Below are 12,572 nucleotides of genomic sequence, written 5' to 3'. Positions count from 1 at the left end.
GGGGGGGGGGGGGCTTCTCCAGCCATTTATTAGTTCTTTTTGTCATGAAATGGTAGCATAGTTTTGGTTTTGTGTGTCAACATATATATTTATCTGTACCTTAAGATTATGGATATTGACGATTGTTTTTATTTTGTAATGTCACTTTATTTTTTCTATCCATCTTAAATTTTTATGAGTGGAAATAGATTCATTAAGATTTCATAATTGGTTCTTCATAAAAGTTGGCTTGGTAGATACAATGAAATATGTTTCTACTGTACTCATACTTGTCTGGACATAGAACATTATTCCAATGATTTTTCTTATTTACTAGAAATTGATAGAAAAAAAAGGGAAATACTAGAAATAATTTACATTACTATGTTTGAAAATATCATTATACACTGAGTAATTGTTACAGGTGACACAATAGAAATATAACTGAAATATATGAACACACAGCTTGCAGAGGGAAAAAAAAACATGAAAAGAGGTTCAACTTCACTCATAATGATGAAAGTACAAATTAAAAGTGAATAACATGATATTCATAATCTACCAGGTAGGAAAAAGCCAAAAGTTCAATTAAAAACAAAAACAAAAACGCACACACAAAGCGATGGATGCAGACAGTAGGGGGTGAGGGTGAGGGCAGGACTGGAGGGATGGGGGGACAATGGGGGGAAAAGACACATTTGCAATACCTCAATTAATAATAATAAAAAACCAACAACACACAAAAAAACATTCTTGCCCTAACTGGTTTGGCTCAGTGGATAGAGCATCGGCCTGCAGGCTCAAGAGTCCCGAGTTCGATTCCGGTCAAGGGCATGTACCTTGGTTGCGGGCACATCTCCAGTGGGGAGTGTGGAGGAGGCAGCTGATTGATGTTTCTCTCTCATTGATGTTTCTAACTCTCTATCCCTCTCCCTTCCTCTCTGTAAAAAATCAATAAAATATCTTTTTAAAAAAATTCTTGCAGAGACTTTGGGGAGGAATGCACTTAAATTTGTTCAGAGCACTGGAAATTGGTCTGATCACTGTGAAGGCATTTGGTGATACCTATGAAAACTCCAGATGCATGTAGTCTGTGATCCATCAATTCCAGGTCTGGAAATATATCCTATAAAAACACTTGTACATGTGTGAAATGATTTACATATAAAATTATTCATTGCAGCATTACTTATAATATCAAAACATAGGAAACCACCTAAATTCTTCTAAATAGAGCAACCCTCTTTGCTTGATAATATGTAGTCAAGCAAAGAGGGCTGGTCTTTCTGTAAAAAGTCAAAAATAAAGTAAAAGAGTAAAAACTATAGGCAAGATGCAGAAGTGTGTATAAAATGCTACATTTGAGATTACAATGAAAAATAAATTTTATATTTGACCTTACTTGTGAATGAATAAAGAATGTATAAGAAATAAATTACGCCGAAACCGGTTTGGCTCAGTGGATAGAGCGTCGGCCTGCGGACTGAAAGGTCCCAGGTTCGATTCTGGTCAAGGGCATGTACCTGGGTTGCGGGCACATCCCCAGTGGGGGATGTGCAGGAGGCAGCTGATCGATGTTTCTCTCTCATCGATGTTTCTGACTCTCTATCTCTCTCCCTTCCTCTCTGTAAAAAATCAATAAAATATATTTTAAAAAAGAAAGAAATAAATTACAATGATTACTTGTACTGGGGGCGGGGGAGGGGGGAGACGAAGGGAGGGAGACAGGGTAGAAGAGGGTGTACAGCATGTTTCTATATTTTAATTTTTCTTATGTGAATCTTACCAACTAACATAAGAAATTGAAATGTACCTAACAAGTCCTAGTTATCAGAAATATGGATGGAGTCTTGGGGAAAGGAAGTGCTGGGTGCAAGCTGGAAGAAACAGGACTGAGCCAGGCTGCCCCTGGTTGGGGTTTCGGGAAGGAGGAGGGCTGGTGGGACAGAAGAGCACCGATCAGAGGGAGAGGTCCCTGCTCCAGAGAGAGGCCGGTGCTGAAGGAGTCCATCTCCCTGGCCAGCAGCTCCCAGAAATCATTATGGAACAAACGTGGGGCCAGAGAAACACGTTCACCGAGCCTTGGGGACTTTGCACAGTCATAGTGACTTTTGCCCAGTGTATCCTTAGAAGCAGAGCCATGGCCCCCAAATCTGGAGCTAGTTCTACTACTTTGCCCTGTTCTGCTTCAGATTCATTGTATAATTCGAGATAAAAGTTATCACTGAATGTAAAACTTGCTGGGGAACAAAATATATTTCATTTCAGTTTAGCTAGTGTAATTGAGTAAGTGTAGTAGCTCTTGTCTGATGCTTCCAGATTTGGCTTAAAAGGGAGGAGGAGGAAGCAAATAGGACCCTGAGAGTGAGGCGGGGTCCCCTGCACTAGGGAACGGGGCAGGGAGCAGAGGCTAGCACTCAAGAGGAAGTCTTTGTCAACTTCATATTTCACCCCAAGGGCTGACGTATTGGCCTTCAAGTTTACACGGAAGTAGGGAAGTGGAAAGAACAGAAATATTTTCCAACACTCAACTGCAAACACAGGTCATTTGCTTCTGATGACTGTTGAATTTGTGTTGTTGCTTTCTTTAAGCAGGAAATTTTCAAAACAAAATACTTCATTTAACATGTTATTCAATTCTCAAATTAGCCTTGCATGGTAGTTACATTGATTATCTTTTTTTCTCAGGGGAGGAGAAGACATTAAAGATTAAGTAACTTGCTTAAAGTAACAGAGCAAACCACAGAGCTAGCAAATGCCAGAGCAAAAGTTCCCTCCTAAGTCCACCTGACTCACAAACCAGCCCCTTGTTCTAAACACCAAAAACCTGACTGACATTGCACAGTATCACTGCGAAATAATGATAACACTAATGATAATAATTTGTGCTTGTCTTTTCTTATTCAAGTTCACACTCTTGCTGTACTCTTGGATTAAGGAAAGGATATTTTCTCCCCATGGACATTTTTTTTCTAATAATTTAGGAGAACAGAATGGAGAAGCTGCCAAGTGGAAACTTACTTATAGCAGATAACACTCATTTCGAAGCTAAAACCACTACTTTACATGCTCATGTGTTCCCAAACATTTAGCTTTATTAAGGTGACATCTTGCTTATAGAATAGTCTTAACTGCTTCAGACAGAATAAACATTGCTTGCTTTTAAATATGTGCCCTTTTAAAACTTTAAAACCGGAGTTCTAAACATAGAGATATTAAGGAAGAGAAATATTTTAATAGACTCCCTACTAGTAGTAGGACGTGGGTGTGTTCAGAGTGAAGGTAAGTTCATTTGTATCCTGGTTACATCTACATGTACTTGGCTAAATAGAGTATCAAATCAATAGACAGGTTACAAAAGAAATGTAGTATCACCATGTTTCCTATAAATAAAACATGCAATAAAATATCTGGAAAGAAAAGCATTAAAATATTCACAGTAGAATTTCCATTCTCTTACACTTTTTAGATTAAATATTTTCCCCATGAAGATGAAATCATTGAGAACCAGAAAAATAAATTTATTTTAATTTTGAAATTTAAAAGAAGAACAAAAAAAAACTATGGCCCCTTATAGAGATTTGGCATAGTGTGCTTGTCACCTGCAGTCAATTAAACCCCACCTCCAGCCTGCACCAGACTCATCTGAGGCAGGTTAGATAGAACACATGGCCTGGCTTAGTGCCCATGTTTCTGATCCAGATGGTCTGTGGTGGGGCACGAGTATTTGCATTTCGAACAATTTCTCGATGATGGCGGTGCTGCTGGTTTGTGACTACACATTATAAACCACACCCCTATTTATTGGTAGCCTTAGCGGGCTTTAAACAGATGAGGATGGTCCCCTTGAGGTTACTCATCTCATATTTTCTCACAAGAACTGCAGAGAGGCAAGCATCCTATGTAGGAGAGAATTGATAAGAATCGTGTCTTTCTATACCTTTTCACAGCAGCAGATTCAATGGTCTTTTTCCTTCTTAAAGAAGCTGTAGAAACAGTCATATCCCAGGTGCACCTATAACATTAACTGCTTTTTACAGAAAATGGTCCAAATCAAAGTTTTTTCTGGTCCCCTTGCCCCTGGTTGAGTGAAATCACTGACAGCTGATTGGACAAAGACTATGTTTTGGATACAAAGACACCAAACCTCTGAAAGACAGAGGATTACAAGGTGAAAGATGGCAAGCTGATCCAGTCATCTCCTCTAGTGAGAAATACAGATGGGGATTTTAGGGTCATTCTTGGAATTGTTAAAATTAGTCATTTAGCCCAAGTTTTCTCCCCCTTCCTGGGGTCCAGTGACTGGTTGGTGTGGAAGTATAAGGGCTAAGACTCCTCACTCCACCTCTGAAGGGCCATCCCAGCTTCAGAGCCTTCCGCCATAGCCTGTAACAGGCCAGGGCCACCTCGTAACTGCACTGCAGTTCAATTCCCCTCTGCCTAGTCCTCCCACCTCCTCTTCCCAGAAGTGTTGACCCCATAGCATTCCCGAGTAACCTCCTTGCATGTAATTCCTGTCTCAGAGTCTTCTTTCTTGGCTCCTGACTTCCAATAGCATAGCGTACAGACCTTCCATTTTAGAGCCATTGAAAAGCCAGCTCATATGCTATTTCCTTGGTCAAGTACATATTCTCTTCCTATTATGTGTTATTATGTCGTTCTTGCTTCATGACTCAAAGTTTTTCCCTTCCCCAAAAGCCCTTCTATCCTGATTTGTCTGAATCTATTTGCCCCCTCCAGAGCACAAAATACATTGTACTAATCTTTCTTTCAACAAGAGTATGACCAACTTCATGGTAGGGAAATGACTTCTGAATTCTTTAGCACTTTCTTCAACACATAACAGGGACCATCTAAATATTGAATGAAGAAATTTAAAATGCAGCATTGAAAGGAAAGGGGTATGTCAGTACCATAGTATCATGGTTAGTTAGACCTGTGAGGAGAGTCTCTGTGTAGAGATGAGGAAGTCATGTTTATTATATGTGTCTACTAAGAAGTTAAGTTCCTATTTTTGTTTCTCAGTTTCTCTACTCTTCCTGAATGGGCCATTTGGATAAGCTACTTTATGGGGTAAAAAATAAAATGTCCTTCTCTGGTGAAAGGCTGGTTTTTATTTTTGTATAGTAAGGACACAATATAATAAGGACATGATATATACAGCAGAAGTCCGGGTGGGAGTCTTTCTTCAGACTATTCTGGTCATCTTTAAAAATGCTTTTCTCATGGGCCTTTGGACCTTGTCAGCCTGATGATGGTTAGTCTGCTTTAAATTGCCAAATAATATAGAAACCACTGGCACCAACTTGAGTGATGCCAGTGGGATCTACTTTTGGTTCAGTTTATTAAAAACTTAATATTATTGGGCCAGGCTAGTTTGGCTCAGTGGATAGAGCATTGGCCTGCAGACCGAAGGGTCCCTGGTTGATTCCAGTCAAGAGCATTGGCTCAGTGGACAGAGTGTCAGCCTGCAGACTGAAAGGTCCCGGATTCGAATCTGGTCAAGGGCACATGCCCGGGTTGCGGGGTCGATCCCCAGGAGGCAGCTGATGATTGATGTTTCTCTCACCATTGATGTTTCTATCTCTCTCTCTCTCCCTTCCTCTCTGAAATCAATAAAAAAAAAACATTTTTTTAAAAAAAACAATATATTGGAAAAATAAGAAAACAAAACATGCAGATAGTGTAAATGGTTCAGTTGTACAGAGTGCAACATCTTCCCATTGTTCTATTCAAAAGCCTTGTTATTGTCTGAAATAGGTGGCCCCTGGATTGGTTTTTCTACCAGCTATTAGTAAAACGATGACAATTTTCCTCATTTCTTTGGATTGTATACTTGAAAAATTATGGGTAAGCAGAAGACAGGCAGCATGTAGCGAATATTTAATGACCAGATTAATGGGACTGTTAGGAATGTGGAAACCTGCTCAACCAAGTTTTTGTCACTGAAGGTGGACAGGTGGACCTCTTGGGAAGGGTGGAGCAATGTTTGACTAAAACAAAGGGCAATATTCTCTTGACCCATAAATCATGTAACTTTTTCTGCATAAGAGAGCTAAGTGTACATTGTTCCAGGGAATTTAGTCTCCGTTACATTTCAGTATAAGCCTTATATTAAATAAGTAGAGGTCTCTGGGAAGACATTCAATTACTTCAGATAGAAATCCATGTCAGATGAACAAGGTGGTCATCATTCTGATCAAAATGGAGTCAATTTGAGAGAATTAAGAATTGAATTCTTAGTTGGTATTTTATTCAGTACAGCAGGCATATTTCTAGTAACAGCTTCTAATCTATTCTTACTCCTTGGGGGAAGCTGTAGCTTTCTTGCTTATCTTTCAAAATACATATTTCACTGTCAATGAGAAGTGAACAATTTGAAAAAACACTTCACAAAAGAGGATATCCAAATGATCTGTAAACCTTAAAAAATGTGTTCAACATCATTACTGTTCATGAATTGCAAATTAAAGACAAAATGTTATACTGCAACACACACACACATCATAATGGCTAACACTAAAGAGATTAAATTAAAAAATTAAGATGACTGACATACAGTTGCTGATCATGGAACTGTAAGTTTTTAAAATTTAGGAAAGTGTTTGGCAGAACTCATAAAGAGAAACAGGTAAACTTACCCTGGGACCAAGTCAGTTCATTCCTGGATGTAAGTCCAACAGAAATATTGCTTAGGTCACCCATAAGAATGTCCAGGTGCGGTCACAGAAGCTTTAAGCGTAGTAGCCCCCACACTTGCCAAAGAAACAAAGCAAAAGAACATTAATACTAGAATTGACACTAAATCTATTCAAATTGCAATAGTACATAGCAATGAAAATAATGAACTGTTGATACACAAAATAATATGGATGGTTTCCCAGACATAATATTGAGTGAAAATGCTAGATTTAAATTGTACCTGAAGAGTGTTTTCATTTATAGAAAGTTCTCAGGTATAGATTGTTTAGAAACCAATCTGGGGTGTAGAGGACAAAAGAGTTTTTAGATTTATGCGGCGGGAGGTAGGGGGGGAGTTGTTAAGAGGCCATAGAGAGAGCCTTTTACTTTAAGGAACCACATTATCTACACAATAAATTCAATTCCTCTTGTTTGTCTTATAGGTTATTAATTTGCTATTATTCCACCACAATATTAAAAACTATTAGAGAAAATAGGTATTGTTGCGTTTTACCTAACTTTTAGAAAGAATATTCTGTTTCATTATTTCTTGTTTAAAAAGAAGCATGTTTGATATGATTCACGTGTATGTGTTTATTTCTTTTTAATTTGGAGCCTTAAAAGTAATGCTATATATCATTTCTTTTTTTCTTTTTTTTACAAAGATCACATCAAGCCTGGCCAGTGTGGCTCAGTGGTTGAGCATTGACGCATGCACCAAGAGGTCACAGGTTCGATTCCTTCAGGGCATCTGCCCAGGTTATGGGCTTGATTCCCAGTAGGGGGCATGCAGGAGGCCGCTAATTGATGTTTCTCATCATCGATGTTTCTGTCTATTCCTCTCCCTTCTGCTCTCTCTAAAATTAATAAAACATTAAAAAAAACAAATATCGCATCAAAGTATTTGCAATGACAGTGTCTTCTTTTTTTATTCATCATTAAATACTGATGAATAGATTCTTTTGAATTGTTTCCAATAGTTGGATCAAAAATCATATTACTGATCACATTATCCACTATGGTAACTTAGAAACAATTTGTACAAAAATATTCCTAGTATCATTCTATATATGTATTTTTTAATGAATACTTTCTTTTTTAATTTTTTTTTATTGAGTTTAGAAAGGAAGAGAGAGATAGAAACATCAATGATGAGAGAGAAACATTGACTGGCTGCCTCCTGTGCCCCCAGATCCAGCCCGCAACTTGGGCATATGCTCTTGGCCAGAATTGAACCCAGGACCTTTCGGTCCACAGGCTGACGTTCTATCCACTGAGCCAAACCAGGTGGGGCCAAATGTCATTCTATTTAAACAACAAATATGAAAATCTGTAATAAGAAATGATGCAAAATAAAGGGCAAAAGGCAAGCTTCAAAATTGTGATGTCAGCCTAATACAAGTACTATGTTGTCATTTATGATCTAATCTAATTGCATCAGGCCACTCAATATAGGCATTTATGGGAATTTTTGAATGTTTTATGTCCTGGATTATAGTAGCTTAGCTTTGTCCTCTGGTGTCTCTTTGCTAAGAAGCATATTTGAATGCCCGAGTGTCGGTAAAAAAAAAAAAAGACACCAGAAAGCCTTAGCCGTGTTCATTACAGATGAACATAACATGGCATTATGTTAATTAACCAAATACAGGAAGACATGAATACTGTGTTATTTTATTTGCTTACTGTTGACACACTGATAAAACACATTCTTGTAACTTATGTCATTCTGCCATCTAGTGGTTCACATTGCAACCCCCTGTTTTGATACATTCTAGTAAAATAGCTTTAAGGCAGCTGGTTTGGCTCAGTGAATAGAGCTTCAGCTTGTGGACTGCAGGATTCCAGGTTTGATTCCCATCAAGGGCACATGCCTGGGTTGTGGGCTCAACCCCCAGTAGGGGGTGTGCAATCTCCCTCTCCCTTCCTTTCTGAAATCAATAAAAACATATTTAAAAAAAGAAAAATGTGATTTGGGGTTCAAGTCAAGAACCCTGTGAAAATGATAAAGAAATAAAATAGCGTTGCCCTAACTGGTTGGCTCAGTGGATAGAGCATCAACCTGCAGACTCATGAGTCCCAGGTTCGATTCCGGTCAAGGGTATGTACCATGGTTGCAGGCACATCCCCAGTAGGGAGTGTGCAGGAGGCAGCTGACCGATGTTTCTCTCTCATCAATGTTTCTATCTCTCTATCCCTCTCTCTTCCTCTCTGTAAAAAAATCAATAAAATATATATTTTTAAAAATAGCGTTAAGGTAAAATCTTTATAAAATGTTCCCTTTAAAAAGAAGAGACTAAAAGTAAATAAAACAGCATGGAAAACTTGATCTATAGACATAATCAAGTAATCAGAATTATTTTTATCCCATTATATTTATACTAGAGGCCCACTGCACAAAATTTGTGCACTGGTAGGGCCCCTAGCAGCTGCCCGTTGCCAGCTGGGGCCTCCCTCCCTTCCCCCCAGCTGGGCCCGCCCCCTGGTCCAACTCCAGGATGAACTCCTAGTAGAGGGGAAAATTTGCATACTACACTTTCGTTATATAGGATTTCAGATTTCCATTGTTTAGCCCATTATGTCATTTGAAAGCTTTCAAAACTGCAACACTTCAACTCGATTTTAAGGGATCACAACCAATGTTAGAGTTCAACAATGGGTTCCCATGCCATTTTCTGGGCAGAGTTCCTTATCTTCAAGTCACAAGAGAGTCATATTTTTCAAAGGCAGAAAAATCAGAACATGTGGCATATCCAGACATAAATAAAGGTAAAAAAGTCTTAATGTTCTAAGTGCTTTTTATACACTATTTCTGTGTAGAGTCTAGGATTTTTGCTGGTGTAGTCCAGTAGCTTTCACCTAATTCAGGCGCGTGCACACACACACACACACACACACACACACACACACACACAACAAAAGCACACGTACCTGAACACCCTCCTACACAGACCACACACTTCCAGCCACCTGTGTATGACTGATACAGAATGGCTTCTTGACAAGCTATCGCAAATTCTCGAAGTACTCACACATGTTTAACTGCATCCCCAATTCTCCAGCCCACTCTCTGCAGGATGTTCTCCTACGCTAAGCATTTTCCTACTCAGGATGAGTGCGGCTATAAACGCATGTGCTATTTAATGGTGCTCCCTATTCAGCTTGTCTGAATATAGTTCCATCTTTCTTTTGTAGATATAACCAAAGGAATAAGTTTAAATAAGAAGCAGTATTAAAATGGGATCGATATAGAGCAGATGAGAGCTCTCCAGGTCTGACTCGAACCCAGCTGTTATATTATTGCATAACCTTTCCTGGTTCTTGTCCATAAAAAAAGCATGCCCAGCTCTTTATACGCCCATGTCCCCAAACCTGTTACTACAAAAGTGGGGGCTTATCCTTCTTGGATTAATTTCAGCCAAGGGCCAGTCAACAGCTTTGGGGTATAGACAAAGAGGCTGAGAGGGGGGTTCTAATTACTATTGACCAGTTGATACTCTATTATATAAGGTTTCTTAACCTCATGTAATTGAAATTTCATGACTTTTTTATTTTTATTTTTTTTCTGGACAGACTTTTAAAAAATGAATGTGTTAATATGTGTTGTTCTGTTCTTCCATGGTCTTTGGATCTCAAACTTCTGATATCTTTGCATCTATTCACAGAGCAGGCTGATCTAGGTTCTTTCATTAGCCTCATTTTATAGAAAAGAAAACAGAGCCACAGAGAGATTAAATCATTCTCCCAAGGTCATAGACTCCTTGGGAATCCAGACCCTCTGACGCCACACCCTTTACCTACCCCACAAGGACCAGAGAGATTGCTAAGAATCTGAGCACTTTCTCCAGGGCAGTCTTGACTAATAAGCGCTTCCTCCCCAATTCCCATTTGTCTCAGTAATGACAGGTTCCATTCCCTTGTGAGAGACAATTAATGATACAATTAATTTCATCATCACTTTCCTCATACCAGTTATAAACCAATCTTGTTATCCTAAGTTTGACTAACAGTGTTTTCTAAGCATTGAATTTGAGTGGTGTATACATGTTGTTGAAAGGAGTTTTTAGGGGTGAAATAGACAGGTTTAGGAAATTTTGGAAAATTGAGGGGTCCATAGAAAAAGCTCAGGGCTGCTCTAACTGGTTTGGCTCAGTGGATAAAGCGTCGGCCTGCGGACTGAAGGGCCCCAGGTTCGATTCCAGTCAAGGGCATGTACCTTGGTTGCAGGCACACCCCAGTAGGGGATGTGCAGGAGGCAGCTGATCAATGTTTCTCTCTCATTGATGTTTCTAACTCTCTATTCCTCTCCCTTCCTCTTTGTAAAAAATAATCAATAAACTTGAAATGTTTTTATCTAGTTGTTATTGTGGAAGTGATAATCTACCTACCCTCTATAAAAAAAAAAAAACCCTACCTTTTTTTTTTAAAAAAAAAAAAAAGGAAGAAAGAAAAAGCACAGGGCTATAGAATAGCAGAAGGTACATTTCCATAGAATAAGGGGGCTGGGAGCTGCAGAAAGGTATACATTTACAGAATAAAGGGAAGGAAGCCCCTCATTCAAAAAGAGAAGAAGAAAGCCCAGAGGGGATAGGAAAACAATGAGGGAGGCGGGAGGAGAGCCTCATGTGTCCCATGTGAGGTTGACCTTTGAGCTCAGGAGTTACTATAGTGACCAAATCAGAAGCGGATAGTAACCAATCAGAGGGGATATCAAGGCACAAAGGTCTGCAGCCTTTATAAACCGCGGGGAAAAGTGACTCCCTGGGACTATTTCCCCCTCCCCATGTGGGAGTCTCTGCTTGTTGCTCAATAAATTTCCACCTTGGCTATACCATCTTCCGTCTGTGGTTTCATTCTTTGACACCACCAGACAAAGAGCCCAGGAAATCATCCTACCCAGGGGAACACCGCACGTTCCAGTCCAATTTTCCCGTATCATCGTGTTATAGGAAGTGTTTGTGTTCAGCCTTTATTGAGTTTCCAGTCTCAGGCTCTGATTGCCTCCTCCAACAACCAGCCCTTCTGCAACTTGCCTTCAACTGTAGCTGGGAGTATAACAGTTCACCAAGCCCTTCCACAGGATACACCAGCAGACCTCCAACTTGGCAAATCAACACCTTAAAAGAAACAAATTTGACATCTTCTATTTTAATCTGCAACCAAGAGCCCAATATACCAGAATTTGCAGAGTTTCTGACATTGCAAATTCTTGAGCTGCTACTGGCTCTTAGGGCGTTTTCATTGTGTTTGATTCTTTGTTTATTGAGCAAATGAGCTTCATCAGACTGGTGCAGCCTCCTAGTGGAATCAGACTGTAAAAGCTCCTGGATTCTTTATCAGCTTGTGTAGCGTAGCGTAGCTTTGCTGGCAGTGTTGGTGCTGCAGTGGCCTTTATTTACTCCTGAGGCCCAGTGCACGGATTCGTGCACATTGAAAGGAAATTAATTAGTAGAAGTATTTTAGTATCGCTATTTGCCTTTTCTCTATAATAGAAGTGTCAACCAAATTCACGATTGACAATGACAGATGAAAACACATGCATGCGATTGGTGTCAGTGAAAGCTTTATATGTACCGTGCATGCGTGAGTCAATTTAGCCATATATATATATACATAAATATATATATAAATACATGTAAATATATATATATATAGAGAGAGAGAGAGAGACAGAGAGAGAGACAGAGAGAGAGAGAGAGAGAAACTTGCTTAATTAGACCTGCTTTCTGATTTAGCTAAACTTTTTCCAGCCCAGTGAAGCACCCCAACTTCTCTTTCAGGTAATTGTCAGAACACAGCAGTAAATATCAACACGAAGCAGATTATTATTGTAGATCACACAGGGAGAACAAAGGGTAAAATATTTAACTGCAGCAGTGTTGACTATATTCTGTGCAGTGAGAAAACCTGAAGTC

This window comes from Myotis davidii, unplaced genomic scaffold, assembly GCF_000327345.1.
Source record: "Myotis davidii unplaced genomic scaffold, ASM32734v1 scaffold1343, whole genome shotgun sequence".
NCBI lineage: Eukaryota > Metazoa > Chordata > Mammalia > Chiroptera > Vespertilionidae > Myotis > Myotis davidii.
This window is presented reverse-complemented; position numbering follows the sequence as displayed.